This window comes from Narcine bancroftii, unplaced genomic scaffold (genome assembly GCF_036971445.1).
Source record: "Narcine bancroftii isolate sNarBan1 unplaced genomic scaffold, sNarBan1.hap1 Scaffold_310, whole genome shotgun sequence".
Classification (NCBI taxonomy): Eukaryota; Metazoa; Chordata; class Chondrichthyes; order Torpediniformes; family Narcinidae; genus Narcine; species Narcine bancroftii.
In genome coordinates this window covers 108,422-129,031 of record NW_027212048.1, presented here as the reverse complement: position 1 = coordinate 129,031, position 20,610 = coordinate 108,422, and the positions used below count along the sequence as shown (strand labels likewise).

Sequence of the window (20,610 nt, the reverse complement as noted above, 5' to 3'; positions counted from 1 at the left end):
AATTGGCTCTTGCTGTGAGGAGGCGGGACATTTGCGGCAGCGTCGTCTGCTCGGGGTCCGTCGTGTCGCCTCGGGCGCGAATGGGAGTAAGTTGGCGGAGGCGCCGGAACCTTCCACAGCCGCGCGGTCCAGGGAAAGCGGGCGACCCGCACCCCACCGGGCCCCACCCGGGAGCGGCCGGTACCGGCTGGGTGTTTGGGTGGAGCCGAGGCGTCGGTGCGAGGCCTGATGCCGCCGACAGGGCGAGGCTGGAGGCCGCGGGGTTACTTGCAGCGGGAAGGGGCGGGGTCAGGTGATTGGCAAGTCTTGTTTGCGCATGCGTGGTGAGTTCGCGCATATGTTGCAGATACGCATGTGCCGATTGAGGGAGACGAAACGAACCCTTTGCGCTCGCGGCAACTGACGACTGGCGCATGCGCACAGAAATTAAGATGGCTGCCCCCAGCTCATGGACCCTGAGTCACAAAGTCAATCCTGTGACTGTTCTCGTTTGTCAAATCATTTGATTTTAAAAATAGGCTCTAAGACTTCAGGTCTCCTCGCTCGGGGGCAAAAACCCCGACTTGCGACCATCGTGGACCCACCCTCCCCCCCCGACTCGACCTTTGTGGGACCTTTGGACTAAACTCCTTTAATTAAAATAATAACTATTTATAAACTCCTACAAGACTTCAGGGCTCCTCGCACGGGGGCAAAACGCCGACTTGCGACCATTGTGGGGTCTGATTGATCCTTTGGGCTCCATTATGGTCGCAGGTCGGGGAGGACCTGTCGGGGTCATTGGGTCGCTGAGGAAGGGATGGAAAACCAATCCATTTTTTGCTTCCCAATGCTCATAGAATGTGTCTGATTCCATCCGTTTTTCCTGTTGTAGTATCACATTCTTCATAAAGTTAGATGTTACTTTTTAAAGTTGTGTCACCTGAACAATAATGCTCCAATCCTTCTGATCCTGACGTACCATGTGTTTAAAATGTAATGTTTCTCAGTTACTTGATCGAATGCCTTAAAAATATAGGGACTTTGGTGTTAAAAATACAGAGTAAAGATTTCACCAATCCTTTTGAATTTATGATCTCTGGGATTTCTGGTCATGTTTTCTATTTAGGTTGGTGTATCTTGCAGACCTGTTTGGTTGCAGCAAGTAAGAAGTTATCCATTTGTAGCATCCGCTGCGGCAGCGCTACCAAATAAAGAGACATCCAACCAAGGTGAGTGTAAAACAAAGACTAGCTTTTCTGGTTTAAATTTCCCACGTGTGCTCACTGGCCCACCCACTTCTGGTAACGTACCCCTGACTTCCAGCATCACTCTCCAGCTGGCTGGCCGCTACGCGGAAGTGAAGGGCATCTCAGCCCGCACATGGTGCAAGGCCCAGGCTCCTTCTCAGTGATAAAGGGGACTCTGTGCCATCTTGGACTGTCCAAGTGTTGCAGTTATTTGGCCTTTTTTGCTTGCCCAGTTGCCTAGTGCGCTACAATCTCAGCGTTGATAAGGGGGAAATTCTTTCAATGTTTTATTCACTTTTATTACAGAATTCTTCCTAGTATATCTGTGTAACATTGAAAATTATGGGTTTTCATGAACAGGGATCATGATTTTACTCATAATTTGGTGAGCCAATGGATAGGACAGTTTTTGCTAATGCCCCATGGGAAGCAAAATAAAAATGAAGTGACAAAATTAGGAAGGTTTGTTGACCCATCTTTTTAAGCAGGATGTCAGGATGATTTTCATCTTGCTTGCTGAATTAAAATGTGATTTGTCAGTTCTTAATGGCAGCTGCCATTATTGGCATTGCAAGGAGAGATGGGAAATGGGTCAGGTCCTTGGTGGTCCCAGTAATGCAACGTAGAAAGATGTCACGGGGCTGAATGTGGTTTAGGGAGGGAGAGGGTATTAATTTTTAGGAAAAGTATGTGGCCAGCCACCTATCAATATTTTTTTATCAAATAGAAATTCCTGCTGGTAGAGGCCATTTCCTACTTTGAACAGGCCCAATGTCATTATCCAAGCAGATATTGTTAAGAGCCCAAAGGATCCCAAAACCCAGCAGCAAGAGACATTCACCAAGACAAGTGGTTTTTAAAACAGAAGTTATTTTTAATCAAATTTAATCATGAAAATAGAATTAAACTTTAACCTAACTCTATACTTAACAATACTTAACAGTGCGGCTAACTCTATACTCTAACCTAACTCTATACTTAACAGTGCGGCTTTCGCGCAAACAGAGGAACTACTGACATGGTCTTTGCCCTCAGACAGCTCCAAGAAAAGTGCAGAGAACAAAACAAAGGACTCTACATCACCTTTGTTGACCTCACCAAAGCCTTCGACACCGTGAGCAGGAAAGGGCTTTGGCAAATACTAGAGCGCATCGGATGTCCCCCAAAGTTCCTCAACATGATTATCCAACTGCACGAAAACCAACAAGGTCGGGTCAGATACAGCAATGAGCTCTCTGAACCCTTCTCCATTAACAATGGCGTGAAGCAAGGCTGTGTTCTCGCACCAACCCTCTTTTCAATCTTCTTCAGCATGATGCTGAACCAAGCCATGAAAGACCCCAACAATGAAGACGCTGTTTATATCCGGTACTGCACGGATGGCAGTCTCTTCAATCTGAGGCGCCTGCAAGCTCACACCAAGACACAAGAGAAACTTGTCCGTGAACTACTCTTTGCAGACGATGCCGCTTTAGTTGCCTATTCAGAGCCAGCTCTTCAGCGCTTGACGTCCTGCTTTGCGGAAACTACCAAAATGTTTGGCCTGGAAGTCAGCCTGAAGAAAACTGAGGTCCTCCATCAGCCAGCTCCCCACCATGATTACCAGCCCCCCCACATCTCCATCGGGCACACAAAACTCAAAACGGTCAACCAGTTTACCTATCTCGGCTGCACCATTTCATCAGATGCAAGGATCGACAATGAGATAGACAATAGACTCGCCAAGGCAAATAGCGCCTTTGGAAGACTACACAAAAGAGTCTGGGAAAACAACCAACTGAAAGACCTCACAAAGATAAGCGTATACAGAGCCGTTGTCATACCCACACTCCTGTTCGGCTCCGAATCATGGGTCCTCTACCGGCACCACCTACGGCTCCTAGAACGCTTCCACCAGTGTTGTCTCCGCTCCATCCTCAACATCCATTGGAGCGCTTACATCCCTAACGTCGAAGTACTCGAGATGGCAGAGGTCGACAGCATCGAGTCCACGCTGCTGAAGATCCAGCTGCGCTGGATGGGTCACGTCTCCAGAATGGAGGACCATCGCCTTCCCAAGATCGTGTTATATGGCGAGCTCTCCACTGGCCACCGTGACAGAGGTGCACCAAAGAAAAGGTACAAGGACTGCCTAAAGAAATCTCTTGGTGCCTGCCACATTGACCACCGCCAGTGGGCTGATAACGCCTCAAACCGTGCATCTTGGCGCCTCACAGTTTGGCGGGCAGCAACCTCCTTTGAAGAAGACCGCAGAGCCCACCTCACTGACAAAAGGCAAAGGAGGAAAAACCCAACATCCAACCCCAACCAACCAATTTTCCCCTGCAACCGCTGCAATCGTGTCTGCTTGTCCCGCATCGGACTCGTCAGCCACAAACGAGCCTGCAGCTGACGTGGACTTTTTACCCCCTCCATAAATCTTCGTCCGCGAAGCCAAGCCAAAAAGAATACTTAACAAACCCAAATTAACCCCTTTTTAATTCTAAGTGCACATATTTGTAATGTGTTTAAATTTAAGAAAAGTGATTTGGTTCACAGTTCAATCTTACTTCTCTTTCTTCCAAGTTCTCTGGATGCAGGCAATTCCGCTGTGCACAGAATGGAATGTGTATAAATTTCACCAGGATTTGGTGCTCGAAAGGTAAATGTTTACCGCTCAGGATAGTTCTTGTAGGGTTTTTAGAGAGAGGTGTGTTGTTCCAGGATTTCCACAACTTAGGTACCACCATTAGTCACCTCAATGTCTCACTGATAAACTTTGCCCCGTTAGGGTTTTCTAGATGGTAACTTATTTCTGCAAGCTACTACAGAGTTCCATTCCTCTTTTTCCAAACAACAGGAGTTCTTTCTTCTGCTTAACCTAGTGTTAGATAAACAAAACCTAGGAGTGAATTTCCTGTAAGCAGCCTGCAGAAAGGTACTTGCAGCCATCCTGGCTCCATTTCCAAACAATGGTCATTCATTTTATGACATCAGTTTGATTAACACCTACTTTTGAATGTGAATAACATTCTCCAGAGATCTTCAATAATTCTTCAGTCTTTCAAATAAGATGTTTTAAAATGTATGTGTGTGTATGTATGTAACCTACTCTAAATCTTACCAAAATACCAAATATTACCAAATTCTCCAAATATATTTATCCATTACAATATCACGTAAGGAGCATTTAAGAGATTCTTAGACAGGCATATATGGGTGAATGAAAAACAGGGTTGTAGCGGATGCACAGCACAGTATTACAAACCACCACCATCAGTTCACAGACTTACCTGACACGTCGCGGGCTAACAGTGCTGGGTACCAAAGTACAGTGAGTGGATCAAATGAAGCCCCTGCCTAAAGGCATGGGGCACTAATGGCTCGTAGATTTAACCTGCTGGTCCTGTGGACCGGAAGGTGTTCACTAATATTCTCATTGACAGGCAGGGAATAAAAGGTCTGTGTATGTCTGCAATAAACCAGTCTTGAGTTGACTACCTTTGTATGTGTTTGCCTTTATTTAGCAGCATCTACCACAGTAGCCGCTACAGGGTTTTTTTTTTGTTAGAAATATCTAGATCAACACAACATCGTGGGCCAAAAGGCTTGTACCGTTTTGTCATATTCTGCTATTGCTTGACTTTGAATATCTGTTGTAAGCTCTGTGAGACTTGAGTAATGTAGCAAATGTGCACAGCAACATTGCAGTCAGGAGTTTGTATCTCCTGGTTGACTTGAGCTTTTCTCTTTTTCACACAATGCTTTCTAGTTCTGGTCAGTAAGAAAAGAAATATTGTGCATGTTGAATATGTCATTATGTCTGAAAGTAACACTGGAAAAGAGTCAGTAACACCAAGGTAAATAGCATCCTTTAGTGGCTGGTGCAGTTTCCTGACGGGCACAAGTTATCACTCAGTGGCGACAGTGATGTGAAAATGTGGGTAAATTATTTTGTATATGATTTATACATGTTAAAATTAGCTGTTGTTTGTTCCAATTTCAGGTAGGAGTGGTTGCAAAGTGGGTAAGGATAGAAAATACTTGGGGATAAAAAACTGGGGCTTGCATTTGATGGTGTGAAAGTCAAAATGGAAACTCAGAATAAGGCTCATCTGATTTAGCAAGCCACTGGCTCTCATACATCCACCAGAAGTGAATCTAGAATTGAATTATGAGTCTTTTATGGTGGGTATCTTCAAAGTCTGTTGATTGCAAGACTAAATTAAGAGCCCTTTTGCCCCTGGCTGTGCTGAAAGATTGTTTTGTTTATTAACTAAATCTTTCTGAAAGGGAGAATAGTGTGAAGCGGCTTTCCAACTCGTTGGTGATGAATCTTGCAGTAAGATGTTTCAAATAATTATAGATTCCTAATTCCTCCCAGTCCTCGGGCATTTTCTCCTGCAATCTACATCAGTTACCACCATCCAGGGATTCTCATGAAGGGTAAGTTTCAAATTCACCTCCTCCAACCATGTCCGTGCCCTCTGTGGCAAGAAACCCAATCCAGAGTAAATGACAGATTGGCTGAGCGCCTCCACTTGGATCACAATGGCCATCTTGGCTCATGGTCACAAGATGTTTTAAGTTCCATTCCATTCCCACACTGACCTTTGTCTTCTGCCTCCTCCATTGTCTGGGTGAGGTCAAATACAAAGGAACCATCTCTTATTGAATTTGTGAATCGATGGTATGAATATGGAATTGTCCAAGTTCATGTAACCAGCCCACACCCCCCCAGGTTTTCTCTCTGTCCTGTTGATCCACTCAGTTCCCCTCATATTTTCCCTTCCAAACCAGATGACTTATAAATGTGGGCAGAGAAATTATAGATGGAGTTTAATCTGGACAAGTGTCTTGCACTTTGAGAAGAGTTGTAGTAGTGTTGCAATGAGGGATCTTGGGGTGCAAGCGCGAGCTCCTTGAAAGTGGCAACAAAAGTGTAGGGTGTTAAAGAAAGTATTCTTCATTGAGCAGGGCATGAAGTATAAACGTGGTTAGACCACATTTCAAGTGTTTTCTGCATTTCTAGTTGCTGCATGACAAAAAGAGTTTTTCAGGGGGTTGCTTGGGATAGAGCATTGGTTCTGGGGAGAGGTTGGACAAATTTGGATAGTTTTCTCTGGAACATTGGAAGCTGAGTGATGACCTGGTTGAAATTTATCCAATTATTGTAGTCCTGGAGAAGGTAGATTTCTTCTTCCCCCTCCCCTGTGGGAGATGTAAAAATAGTATGATGCCTATATTGAACATGAGAGGGGAAAAGGAGAGAAGTGAGGCAGGTTTTTGCACAGTGCGGTGGGGGTCTGGCCCACGCTGCCAGGATAGTGGTGAAATCACCACGATTTAAGAGGCATTTGGTTGGTCACATGAACAAGAGGGAATAATGGGTGATGCGTATGGACCATGTGCTGACAGATGGGATTATGCTCTGTTGGGTGATGATTCATCTCTTTTCAAGGATTGTTGCCAATGGGCAGTAAACTTTTCACAGAGGTCTATCTCCAATGAATGTATTTAGAACATTTCCATGAGTTAATTCCCTGTAGAAACACCAGTTTATCATTCAAGCTGTGGAGCCACAGCAATAATGCAAAGTAAAAGGCCATCAATACTGAATCCATTTTAATCAGCCTTCACCTTGTACAATGTTCAGTTGAGACAAGAAAATCAAAATGCAACTTTTATCATCAAGGAAAGATGAATAATCCTCTGTACCACAGAATTATTGCTGAAAAAATATTTGGAAAATGTTGTGAATTCAGCTTCCAAACAGTTGATGAAGAGGAGCCACAACGAGATTTTTAAAAATTAAACCCAGAACATTTATTAGAAGATGTTTATCACAATAAACATGTTCAGGTTCAGTAATGATCGATTCTGGATTGGCATGTGGCAGTAATAAAAGGAATGCAGGATAGATATATTCCAAGGAAAAATAAATTAATGATTTGAATTGTGGTTTAAATGGTTTTGTGGCCAAATTTGCGGAGGTCACCAAGATAGGGGACAGAGTAGGAAATGTAGAAACCGTAAAGTTGCAGAAGGATATTGACAGATTAGGAAACTGGGCAAAATGATGGCAGATGAGATTTAACACCGAGAAATATACAGTTGTACATTTTGGCAGTGGAAATAAACAGGAAGCATACTATTTGGATGGGATGAAAATTCAGACCTTGGATGTGCAAAGGGACCTGGGTGTCCTTGTGCAAGGAAAACTAAAAGTTAATGACCAGGTGAAATTGGTCATGAAGAAAGCGAATGCTATGTTGGCATTCATTTCAAGATGAATAGTGTACAAGGGAAAAGTCATGTTAATGAGGCTCTATGGGGCACTGGTGAGACCTCATTTTGAGTACTGGGTGCAGTTTTGGGCCCCCTATCTGAGAAAGGATGTGATGTTGTTGGAGAGGGTGCAGAGGAGAATGATGAGGATGATTTCCAGAATACAAAATATAATGTACGAGGAGAGTTTGACAGCTCTTGGATTGTATTCATTGGGGTATCGGAAATTAAAAAAGAAAGCTCATGGAGATATTTTGTATTTTGAAAGGTTTAGATAGGGTGGATGCGGGTAAGATGTTTCCCTTGGTGGGTGAGTCGAGGACAAGAAAATTAGAGGTTATCCATCCAAAACAGAGATTGGGTTGAACTTCTTTCGCCAGAGTGTCATGGAGCTGTGGAACTTATTGCCTCATACAGCAGTGGATGCCAGATCACTGGGAGTATTTAAACAAGAAATAGACAAGTATCTCGTTAGTGAGGGCATGAAGGGATATGCGGAAAAGGCTGGAAATTGGAAGGAGTGCAGAGTAGCTCAGTGTGTATTTACGGAGCAGATCCGATGGGCCTGGTGGCCTGGTTCTGTTCTTTTGTCTTGGGATCTTGTTCTCATTTGAGAGTGATTATCGAAGGCAACTGAGAAAAATGGAAACAATTTGAGGCAATTGTTGGAGTAGGTTATTTGTTTGCCATCTCTATGTAAAACTCCAAAATTATCTGTCACTTTGGATCAGTGCTGGTCCCTCCAATCCCTGAGGAACATAGTCTTTCTAATATGTCATGTGTTCTTTCAGTTACAAATGATTCTCTTTTTCAAACATGGCCACAGGTTACTCGTGCTTCATTTCTGTCTTGCAATCTTTTTGGGTGGTTTTTCAGTTGTAAATGTGGAAAATTCCATTTTGGGAGTGGATTTCTTGTCACATTTTTCCGTGATGTATTTGAAAAAACGTTGTTGTGTGGACTGCAGCTCTTGAATGCAACTGAGCTGCATTTGTTGTCCTTCCAATGCCATCTGCTGCCTGACAAGCCTTCAACCTGATTCCTGCCCTTTCCAAGCCTTGCTCAAGTGTTTTCCTCGCCTCGTGACCCCATCGTAATGGTGTACAGACATGCAATAAGCCACCATATAAAGGCAGGGTCTGAGACGCAGGTCGTAATGCCCCCAGATTATCTTAAAATCGCAAGATTGGATTGGCAAGAGTTGGGTGTCGTCCACAGATCTGACAGCTGCTGGGCTTCACGGTTACATATGGTTCTGAAAAATACTAGGGATTGGCGGCCTTGCAGAGATGATCGTCCCCTGAACAATTCCACCGTGCCTGACTGATACAATATTCCAAATTGACAAGACTTCTCAGCCAACCTCCACGGCAAATATGTATTTGCTAAAATAGATCTAGTACATGCTTACTATTAGATTCCATTTGAGTCTTCGGATGTCACGAAGACACCAGTGATGGTCCCGTTCGGCATGTTTGAGTTTCTGAGAATACCATTCGGTCTGTGGAATGCAGCTCAGACATTCCAGTGGTTCATGGACCACGAACTCACTGGCCTTGGGTTTTTTTTGGTGCTTGTGTTGATCGAGGAGATTCTGGTTGTAAGTGTGGATGAAGAGAAGCACAAGAGCCACCTTATCTCATTGTTTCCGAGGCTTGAGGAATGTGGCATCGTGATTAATCCCAGGAAAGTGTTTCTGGTGCTTCTGATCTTGTATTTATGGGACCTAGAGTTATGCAACATGGTATTTTGGCTGATGAATGAGAAGTGCGTGAATTTTGAGAATTTCCTCCCCCCATTAAGGTTGGCCAATTGTGATGGTTTTTAGGTATGAGGAATTTTTATCGCTGTTCCCTGGTGAATGCCACAGCATTTCTATTACCTCTTGCTGAACGACTCAAAGGATCTGATGTCTGCTTCAAAAAGACCTTAACTTTGTGTATGCTTTCCATGATGTGAACACTTTTCTTGCAAATGTCACGAAGCTTGTACATCAAATGCCTAAGGCCTTGCTCTCTTACAACAGATGCATCTGTCAGTGCTGTGGGAGCAGTGTTCGAACAACTAGTCTGTGGGCAATTGGAACCTTGGTGTTTTTTTTCAGCCAAGCGGTCACTGGCTCAGGCAAAGTATAGTACATTTGGGCAAGAACTCTTAGCTATCTATCTCGCAGTGAAACATTTCTGTTTTAAAAAATATATATTTATAGTTTTGTATACAGTTCAATATAATAATAGAATCGTATCCAAATGATACGTTCAATGATCAAAATAGAATAAAAAAATAAATGTTGTACTGTACATAAAAGTGAGAAGAGAAAAAAAGTATAAAAGAAAAAAATACAGATCTAGGTGCAAAGCTCCTGTGATTACTATTCCCTTCCAAAAGGAAAGGCAGGATATTAATAAAATAGTAGAATTAAACCAACATGATAAGGTTCAACCATTAAGATTAAAGAAAAGTGGTGGTGGGGTGGAGAAGTGAATACATTAGATATCCAAACCCATATCTAAATATGGTTTCCATATTTTGAAGTAGGTATCATACCCAGTTCTAATATTATAAATCACCTTTGCTAAGGAAATACAATTTTGCATTTCCCCACAATCAATTTTAAGATTGGATTCAGATCTAAAACATGAATTTGAAAAATTAGGAATAAATTAATTGATGTGCCATGAAATATAATTGATGAATAAGTTATTATTAACTAATCTATCAAAAACATTAACTGCTGTCCCAACAAGTGTCAGACCAGCAAAAAGGGTCAATTTCAGTTCCCAAATCCAATTCCCATCTTTCTTTTGATTTATTCAAGTCTGGATTTGGAGATTCCTCTTGAAGTAGAAGATACAATTTGGAAATGTTTCTTTGTAATTCCCTCATGAATCCCAATTTCCAATCCAATATTTCAGCTTTTTTATTGGAAGGTCATCCTTTGACCATTTGTACAGACCACCAGCCTCTTATGCATACTGTATCTCTACTTGCCAAGGGAGATTCAGCACTTGCACTTCATCCTTCAATTTTCATCAGACACACGTGACATCTGAGAGAAAGCGAATTGGTGCCCAATCCAGGTGCGACATTACATACAACTACTGACATCAATTTCAATGCCATGGCTCATGTACGATGCACTGATCCCGATTTCATCCGGTGTAACCAGATCAACTCTGGTCTCCATCTTCAAGATGTGACCCTGGATGAATCGGCTGAAATGTTGGTCTGATTTTTTTCCCCCAACAGGGAGGACTAGGCTATTTGTGTGTGCAGCTATGAGGCAGGAGATTTTCCCTTCACAATCTATCTCCTCCTGGTGGAAGAGCATCAATCAAACTGGTTAAGGAACATCTTACCTGGGTTCGTTTAAAACAGAATATTGGATTATGGGCAAGGACTTGCTTGCTGGGTCAATGCCCTAAAGTCTCCAGGCACATGAAATTCAAGCTGGGGGATTTTGTTGTTTTGGATTCCCATTTCCAGCACATGCACCTTGTGGCTTGAAAGGTCCACTTCTGCCATCTCGGCAATGTACTTTTCTGCTCACGTGTGAGGACAGGACTACCAGGTGGAAGGATGAAATTCCTATCATCGCCATCTCTGTAGAGACAATTGATGGGACTTTTGTGGATCATTGGATTCCATCTTTTGGTGTTCTGGGCACTATTACAACAGATCGAGGGTCTCAGTTCGAGTCAGCATTAGTCCGAGCTCTCACTGATCCTCTGGGCACTACCTGAATTATGGCTAAGCATTTCAGGGCCAACAGCATCTTTGAGCATTTTCCTTGACGATCGAAAGCACCATTGACAGCAGGTGGCAAATCATCGACATGGAGCGAAAGTTTGCCAATGGTTCTCCTTTGTGTGACTACAGCTCTTAGGGCAGATCATGGATGTTTAGTGGAAGAGCTAGTCTATGACTGTATGCTGACCTTGCCAGGTGAGTTTGTGAATCTGAGTCCAGACACAGTGCTCATGAACAGGTCAGTTATCTTGATTTTCTTCGAAAAATGAGATTATTCTGATGTTCTCCTATGTGGCAGCATCATCTGCAGTGGATGTGCCAAATGATTTACAACACTGTACTCGTGTGTTTCTTTGACATGATGTTGTTCGTAAACCACTTTAGCCCATTTACGATGGTCCTTTCCAGGTCTTATGGCACCATCCATAGTGTTTTGTGATTGACAGGAATGGAAAATGTAACACTGTTTCCATCAACAGGTTGAAGCCAGTGTATTTTGAATGTCCACATTCTGCATCAGGGCCAGAGGGCCAGTGCGCCAGAGGGCCAGTGCGCCAGAGGGCCAGTGCGCCAGAGGGCCAGTGCGCCAGAGGGCCAGTGCGCCAGAGGGCCAGTGCGCCAGAGGGCCAGTGCGCCAGAGGGCCAGTGCGCCAGAGGGCCAGTGCGCCAGAGGGCCAGTGCGCCAGAGGGCCAGTGCGCCAGAGGGCCAGTGCGCCAGAGGGCCAGTGCGCCAGAGGGCCAGTGCGCCAGAGGGCCAGTGCGCCAGAGGGCCAGTGCGCCAGTGCGCCAGAGGGCCAGTGCGCCAGAGGGCCAGTGCGCCAGAGGGCCAGTGCGCCAGAGGGCCAGTGCGCCAGAGGGCCAGTGCGCCAGAGGACCAGTGCGCCAGAGGACCAGTGCGCCAGAGGACCAGTGCGCCAGAGGACCAGTGCGCCAGAGGACCAGACGTACCCCTGCATTTCCTGTCTTGCAGTATCATACAAGTTCAGGCTGAACTGTCAACCCTCCAGACCGTTACCCTGGGGACAGTTCCATTCAGTCGCCTCCTTGCATGGAGCAGAGGCTGGAGGTGGGGGGGAGGGGGCTGTCATGGTGATGTATCTGCCTGCTTTGGGAACGGTGCCAGTTGCCGCTGATGATGTAATTGGATCGTCACACTGGAGGAATAGCCCACGTGCGCAGGTGCGTTAAGCGTCAGTATATGGGTGATGGATCTCGGATGCAGGAGGAGTTGACAGAGAGGGTCAGGATCACCGTGTGGCACTGAGCTAAGGAGAAGGTCAAAGGGGTTTGGCTGGGTGATGTTTGGGGAGTTGAAGAATGCAATGTTGTGTCTGAGGAGGATAAAGAAGGTCGACTGCATTGTCTTCTGGAGGAAACGTGTGAGGGTATTCTTTAATTGTTTGTAAACGATGGTATATCAGTGCAGTTACAAATCTAACCCTTCCCTACCTCACACTCATTACCCTCTATTATTTTTCCATCCATGTATCTTAGAGTGTTTTGAATGTCCTTATTGTACCAGCCCCCACCTCCACCCGAGCAATGCATCCGAGATCCTCACAGGTCTGTATTTTATAAAAAAAAACTTGTTTAGACGATCAAATCAAATGATGAATGAAGTTCTATTGCAACATCTTGTGATCTCATCATCATTTCTTTGCAGATTATGGGCAAATTGAGAGAAAAATGTTTGTCTTAAATAGACACTATGAAGGAGAGGGGGAAGGGTGGATCCCTTATTGTATCTGCTGTGCAAATACGAGCTGCATTGTTACACCTCATAACAACACATGTTGAAGAATACTGCGGAATGGTCATGATCTAAAATACCCAAACTGGAGAAATAAATTGAGATGAATGCCTTTGGAATGAACTTTGGAAGGCATCATTGGGTTTTCGTGACTTGCTCATGAACCAGAATTTCTCTCACTTGGGTTCTGGCTCCTGAGCCTATTCTCTTGCTTCTATTTCAATCAAGTGGCTACTTTCCCTTCCTGGCTCCCATGCAAGCTCGCTGTGGCTTCTTTTGTACTGACTGTTATTATGTTGTTGCAAAGTACTGTCCATCCATCTTTTCTCAAAATCTGGACTAATCCGTACCAACTCATGAAATATTGATGCTCTCCATTTATTGACTTCCTTGATTTGAGTTTCTTCATGTCCAACATGGTTCAACAGTGGATGGCAGAATCGCAACTCTGTTGCGCTGCCAGTGATAGGGATGGGGTTCAAATCCTGCTCTCTCTGTGAGGAGTTTCTATGTTCTCCCTGTGTGTGCTTAGGTTTTCCCCGGGGTGGGGGAGGGGGGTCCAGATTTTTCCCACTGTTCAAAAAGTATGAGTGTGTTGAAGGTGAATTGGGAGGCACAGGTTTGTGGGCCTAAAGGGTCTGTTACTGTGCTGTAACTAATCTTAAAGTATCGCATTGACTCTGATATGTCACTAATGTAAATCTTGGTAGTAATGGTGTGTATGATTCAGCTTTGTCTTGATCTCTGCGGCTATTGGCCTCGCCTCTCATGTGGAACCCTATAACTTGGGTGTTTTGGAATTACTTAGTTGTGAGCAGTATATCTGAATGAATAGCTTCACTAATTACTCACCATGTTCATGTTTAAAGTCCATCTATCCTTGTCTGCCAAGTCTGCACTGGAAAATTGTAAATGTTACTCCACTCTTTAAGAAGGAAGAGAGGCAAAAGACTGTAAATTTTAGACCAATCTTCACATTTAAAAAATCACGTAATTTGTTATCTTTTCCAAACAAATACAAGCTTTCATTTTGCCAATGATTCATATTTAAATCCACATAATTTTTCCAAGTAATCCCAATACATTCCCTCGCCACTGCTCATACTTACTGAATAAACTCAATTTGAGATTTATCCATTCTTAAACCCATTGTTAAAGTTGTAATATACCCCATTTAAAAAAAGCAGTGGATCTAACATTAAAGTAGTCTCCAATAATTCCGCCTTAAACTCTAATTTTTATCCTAAAAGACTTACTTTATCACACAACCAGACAGAATTGAAAAAAAAGTACCAATTTGAGTCCCACAATTAAAACATAAATCCGAATGACTAAATCCATATCTTTTTAACTTTTCCGGGATTTAATACAACTGATGTTGAAAATTGTAGTTCACCAAATTTAGTCACACTATCTTCACACATAGTAGTCCATCCTTCTTGGGATAATTCTAAGGATAAATCTTTCTCCCATTTAGGCTTTGATTTATCTAAATCCAGTTTAGCCATTTTTTCTTGCAACAAAGAATACATTTCTGAAATAAATCCCTTTCTGCCCCATTTACAATTAAATTTTTAAATTTAGTTAACTTAGGCATGTTCGATTCCCACCCAAAACTCTTCACTACTGGAGCATGTACTTGAAAATATGCAAGCAAAGAATTTAACAGTACCTCAATTTTTTCCTGAAGCCTAACATAAGAAAAAAATATCCCATCTTCAAAACAATCTGCTAACACTTGAACACCTTTCATCTGGCAAATCTTTAAATACTGAGATTACTTATCGAGAAGGAGATGTAGTTATCCTGATATGATGGAATTTGTAATGAAACCTTACCTCCAGTTCCTATTGACAGATTTCTTTTATACCAAGTATCACATACATGTCATAATACTGGCACATTATAATAATGCAAAAGACGAGGAGTCCATCTAAATATACACTGATGTATAATAAAATGTGAAATCTGTGATAATAACATTTTAGCCCAGTGTGGAGGTTGATTAACATTGAACATCCTATTAATAAATTTTAACTGATAATTAACTAATAATTTAGTAAATAATTCTGAAAATGAAGCCATTGTCGTCCCTAATGCATATTGCCATGTTAAATTTTGCAAAAATACTCTAGCCAATGTACCTTTCTATAAAAATATTCTGATTGCTGCATAACTCTTTAAAAACTATGTTTGGAAGCGAACATGGAATTGATTGAAAAAGCTATTAAATATAAGGAAAATTATTCTTTTTAATACAATTCACATGTGCCATTCATGTCAAAGGAAGGTTTTTCCATTTGATTAAATCAGCTTTAATTTTATCAATAGAGAAACATAGTTCAACTTACACAAATGTTGATAATCCACATCAACCATTACCTCTAAATATTTAATTTTCATTTTTCATTTAAGCTGTGTAATCTGTTTACAAGCAGGATAATCTTCCTCTGTAATTGGTAATATCTTCCTCTTATCCTGATTAACCTTATATCCAGACATTTCTCCATATTGTACCAAACCTTATATTCTCTTCCTTTATTTTAATCCCACTAATTTTATAATTTTGTCTTATAGCTTGGGCTAGCGGTTCTATCACCAATGGTGACAAAGGACAACCTTGCCTAGTGGAGCGTGTTAAATTAAACGTATCTGAAATTTGTCCATTCGTCACCATCCTCACCAAGGGATTTTTATACAAGTCTTTAACCCAACCAGGTAAAAAAGGTCCAAACTTAAATCTTCAAGTACTTTAAATAAAAAGTACCTTTCAACTCGATCAAAGGCTTTTTCCGCATCTAATGCCACTCTCATTGATTCATTCAAACAATGTCTTGACACATTAATCAACGTCAACAGTCTAACAATATTTTCAGAAGAAAATCTATTCTTAATGAAACCTGCTTGATCAACATGTATTAAACGTGATAAATACTTTGCAAGTCTATTAGCTTGGATAACATAACATATAACATAACAATTACAGCACGGAAACAGGCCATTAGGCCCTTCTAGTCCGCACCGAACCAAACACCCCTTTCTAGTCCCACCTCCCTGCACAATGCCCATAACCCTCCATCTTCTCATCCATATACTTGTCCAACCTTTTCTTAAATAATACAATTGACTCCGCCGCCACTATTTCTCCCGGAAGATCATTCCACACGGCTACCACTCTCTGAGTAAAGAAGTTCCCCCTCATGTTACCTCTAAACCTCTGCCCCTTAATTCTTAACTCATGTCCTCTTGTTTTAATCTTTCCTCCTCTTAACGGAAATAGTCTATCCACATCCACTCTGTCTATCCCCTTCATAATTTTAAATACTTCTATCAAATCCCCTCTCAACCTTCTACGCTCCAAAGAATAAAGACCTAATCTGTCCAATCTCTCCCTATACTCTAGATGCTTAAACCCAGGTAACATTCTGGTAAACCTTCGCTGCACTCTCTCCACTCTGTTTATATCCTTCCTGTAATTAGGCGACCAGAACTGCACACAGAACTCCAAATTAGGCCGCACCAACGTCTTATACAATCTCAACATCACCTCCCAACTCCTAAATTCCATTCAATGATTGATAAAGGCCAGCATACTAAAAGCCTTCTTCACCACCCTATTCACGTGAGTTTCTACCTTCAGGGAACGATGTACCGTTACTCCTAAATCTTTCTGCTCTTCTGTATTCCTCAATGCTCTCCCATTTACCACATATGTCCTATTCTGATTCTTCTTACCAAAATGAAGCACCTCACACTTATCAGCATTAAATTCCATCTGCCATTTTTCAGCCCACTTTTCTAAGCAGCCCAAATCCCTCTGCAATCCTTGAAAACCTTCTTCATTATCCACTATTCCACCTATCTTAGTATCGTCTGCATATTTACTAATCCAATTCACCACCCCATCATCTAGATCATTAATGTATATAACGAACAACAATGGGCCCAATACAGATCCTTGAGGCACACCACTGGTCACCGGCCTCCAACCTGACAGACAATTATCCACTACCACTCTCTGGCCTCTCCCTTTCAGCCAATGTTCAATCCATTTGACTATCTTAAAATTTATACCTAAAGACTGCACCTTCCTAACTAACCTTCCATGTGGTACCTTATCGAAGGCCTTACTGAAGTCCATATAGACAACATCCACTGCGCTACCCTCATCCACATTCCTAGTCACCTCTTCAAAAAATTCAATCAGATTGGTCAAACATGACCTTCCTCCCACAAATCCATGTTGAGTGCTCCTGATCAGACCCTGTCTATCCAGATGTTTATAAGTACTATCTCTAAGAATTTTCTCCATTAATTTACCTACCACAGACGTCAAACTTACAGGCCGATAGTTGCCAGGCTTCCTCCTTGAACCCTTTTTAAATAACTACTATCTTATAATCTACATTTAATAAAGATATTGGTCGATATGAGGCAACTTTCATTGGGGCTCGTTCTTTTTTGCAATAGCTAAGTCTAGGTCTAGAAAAGGATTCTGGAAATGCTTTTGCTCTTCTGTAGCTTGTTTAAGAACATCCACCAAAAATTCTTTATAAAACCCTCCTGAAAAACCAATCTTCTCCAGGTGATATTCAATATAGCTTCTTCAATTTCTAAGTAATTGAAAGGAACTTCCAATTCTGTCCTATCTTTATCGTCCAAAACTGTTATCTCCAAACTACCTAAAAAAGACTCAACACGTTCCTCATCCTGACTTACTTCAAAAGGATATAAATTCTGGTAAAATGAGTGAAATTCATCATTCATTTTCTGAGGTTTAAAAGTGACTCCTGTATTATCTCATCGCATTTATTGTCCTTGATGCCTGTTCAGTCTTTAATTGCCGAGCGAAAACCTTATGCGCTCTTTCTCCTTACTCATAGTATCGCTATTTGGATAATTGTATTAATTTTTCATATTTATATGTTTGCATTATATTATAACAGTTTCAACTGAATCAAAAAAGTCTTTTTATCCACAGTCGAATTTCATTGGAATTCCTTCTCTCAAATTGTTATTTCCTTCTCCAAATTTTGCCTCTCTGCCAAATGCTGTGTCTTAATTCTTGCAGTATAATTGATTATCAGACCTCTTAAATAAGCTTTTAAAACATCCCACAAAACAAATTTACTTTGTACTGAATATGTATTAATTTGAAAATAAGACTGAATATGGTCTTTGATATAACTTAGAAACTTTGGTTGCTTCAATAACATCCCATTAAACCTTCACCGATAAGGGGTGTCTACATTATGCAAACCAGAACATGTGCAGGTGCACAATCCTTTATCCAGAACCCTTGGAGGGGTCACTGTGGTTCGGCTTTCAGATTTTTCTGGATTTTGGAAAGCTAGATTTAAGCCCACCCGAATCGTGCTGCTGTATCCATTCCCTTCCAGTCATGCTGCCATTTCCCTCACCCATCCCTCTCCCACCTGACTTGTGCTGCTGTCTCTCTCCCCACTTGCTGGTGTTTGGAACTTTCTGGATTTTAGATGTCTGGATAAAGGATTGTGTACTTCTACTTAACAATGAAGAATGATCAGACAAATCCTACTCTTATACTCTGCATGTATAAATCTACCCTGTAATTATACTGACATTAAGCAAAAGTCGATTCTCGAAAAAGAATCATGTCTGGGTGAATAAAAATAAAAGTCTTTTTCTGTCGGAATTAACTTCCTCCACATTTCTACCAAATTCAAATCTTTCATTGAGTCTAACATCCATTTAGCTATTTTGGTTCCTTGTATAGTTTTTGGAAATTTATCCAACACTCAATTAAAATCCCCACCAACCAAAATATTTTCATTAGCTTGACCCAGATTCAAAAAAGTTTCAAAACTAACGTCTTCATCATTTTCAATGGGTGGATAAACATTCATCAAAGTCCATGCTTCAGCAAAAATTTTACATTTCACCAACAGCTCTCTACCCAATGTGGCAGAGAATGATTCCAACTGAAACGGTATCTTCTTATGAACCAAAGTATCAACTCACCTCGAGCTTTCGAATTAAATGGAGATGAAAAACATGTCCGACCCAATCTCTTTTCAATTTCATATGTTCTTTCTCAGCCATATGAGTTTGTTGCAAAAAAGCAAGATCAACCTTCATTTTCTTTATATATGCCAATATTCCCTTCCTTTTCATCGGATTATTAAGTCATTTAGCATTAAAGGTCACAAAATTTAAATGAGCCATAACTTAATTTCCTCCCGAGATTGACACTTCACACAGCAATTACAATTAGGTATAAATTTTTAAAAAACCCAAAACCCTCTTTCAAACAATAAGAAACCCCTGTAAAAAATGTAAAAACCTAAGAGCCCAAGAGTCGGATCCGCCTCTGTGGACCAGGTGCAGTCAATTCCACGAGTGGCAGATGACTTTAGAAGTAGTAGAGTCAACCATCACCCCTCCAACCGAACATTAAAACCCATAAGTCATCCCAGTGATAACACCCACATTGAGCTTGAGCTTCATCTTCAACATCACTCACCAATTCTGATTCCAACTTCTTTTTCCCGTTCCCATTCTCAATGTTATCCTCGGACATTTTCCCCATCGATTCCTTCAAATCTGGGAAGGAATTTGCAAAAGATAATGCACCATAAGAACTCTCAAAACATTGAGACTGATCTCGCCCATAAGTCACCTTAAATATCATCAGATACCAAAAAGTAAACTTGTACCCTTTCTTTCACAGCACTGCTTTGACCAGATTAAACTCTTTCCATCACTTAATAATCTCCCGACTTAAATCAGCATAAAAGCTGATCAAGGCAACTTTCTGATCCGCAAGCCACAATATAATTTCTCTTTCCTGATATCACAAACATCTTAAAAGAACTGCTCTTCACATTTGACCCAGAAAAGGTTTTCTCCTTCACACCCTATGAGCCCGATCTAAAAAGACTCGACTCCCAACATCTCTGGAATCCATTTCCAAAAATAATTTTACAGGATCTGAACCTTCAATATCTTCCGGTAAACCAACTATCTTAATATTATTACAACAACTTTGATTTTCCAACAAATCAATGTTTTTTAACAAATCTCTCTTCTGGACATCCCAGCCTGTAAACAAATCCTCAATATGATCCATTCTCTCCACATAATGGTGGTCCACACGGTCCTTGCAGTCAATAGAAATGTCTTCTATCTTCTTAAATTGACCTTGTCCAGTGTCCACTGCAGTTAAACTCTTATTAATATCAACTTGAATAAATGTAATTTCTTCACACATACCAGCCATTATTTCCTTTATACCAGCAAATTGATCATTTAAAGTTTCAAAATTTTAGGTCATAGAAGACATCATCTTTTCATTTGGTTGGATCAGTTCTGTAGACATGAAGTTGACTTCTATCCCTGTTGCAGGGGCCTTGAAGATTGGGGAAGGTGTCTGTGGTTAAACAACAGCTTTAATTGAAGGAGATGTTCTTAAAGCCTAAGGCCTTCCTTCAGTGAGTCCAACTGCAGCAAGTAGTCATTCTTGCTCTTCTTCTTCTCGAATTTCTGAGTTGTCCTCCTCCACCTCATACCTGGCAGCCCTACTGTGGATCTGATCCAGAATTTCCTGCATGTGATAACATCCATCCATGCTGAGAA

General features: G+C 41.6%; 1 long non-coding RNA gene across 7 annotated transcripts in view; it reads left to right on the top strand.

Annotated features, from left to right (window-relative positions):
* Window positions 1-18: 18 nt before the first annotated feature.
* Window positions 19-20,610, top strand: part of LOC138750953 (uncharacterized) — a 37,714-nt gene continuing 17,122 nt past the window's right edge. For all 7 annotated transcript variants that reach the window (XR_011349634.1, XR_011349630.1, XR_011349629.1 and 4 more), the window contains exons 1-2: window positions 19-86; window positions 1,109-1,211. This is a non-coding gene — a long non-coding RNA (uncharacterized lncRNA). The remainder of the gene's footprint in view (window positions 87-1,108; window positions 1,212-20,610) is intronic.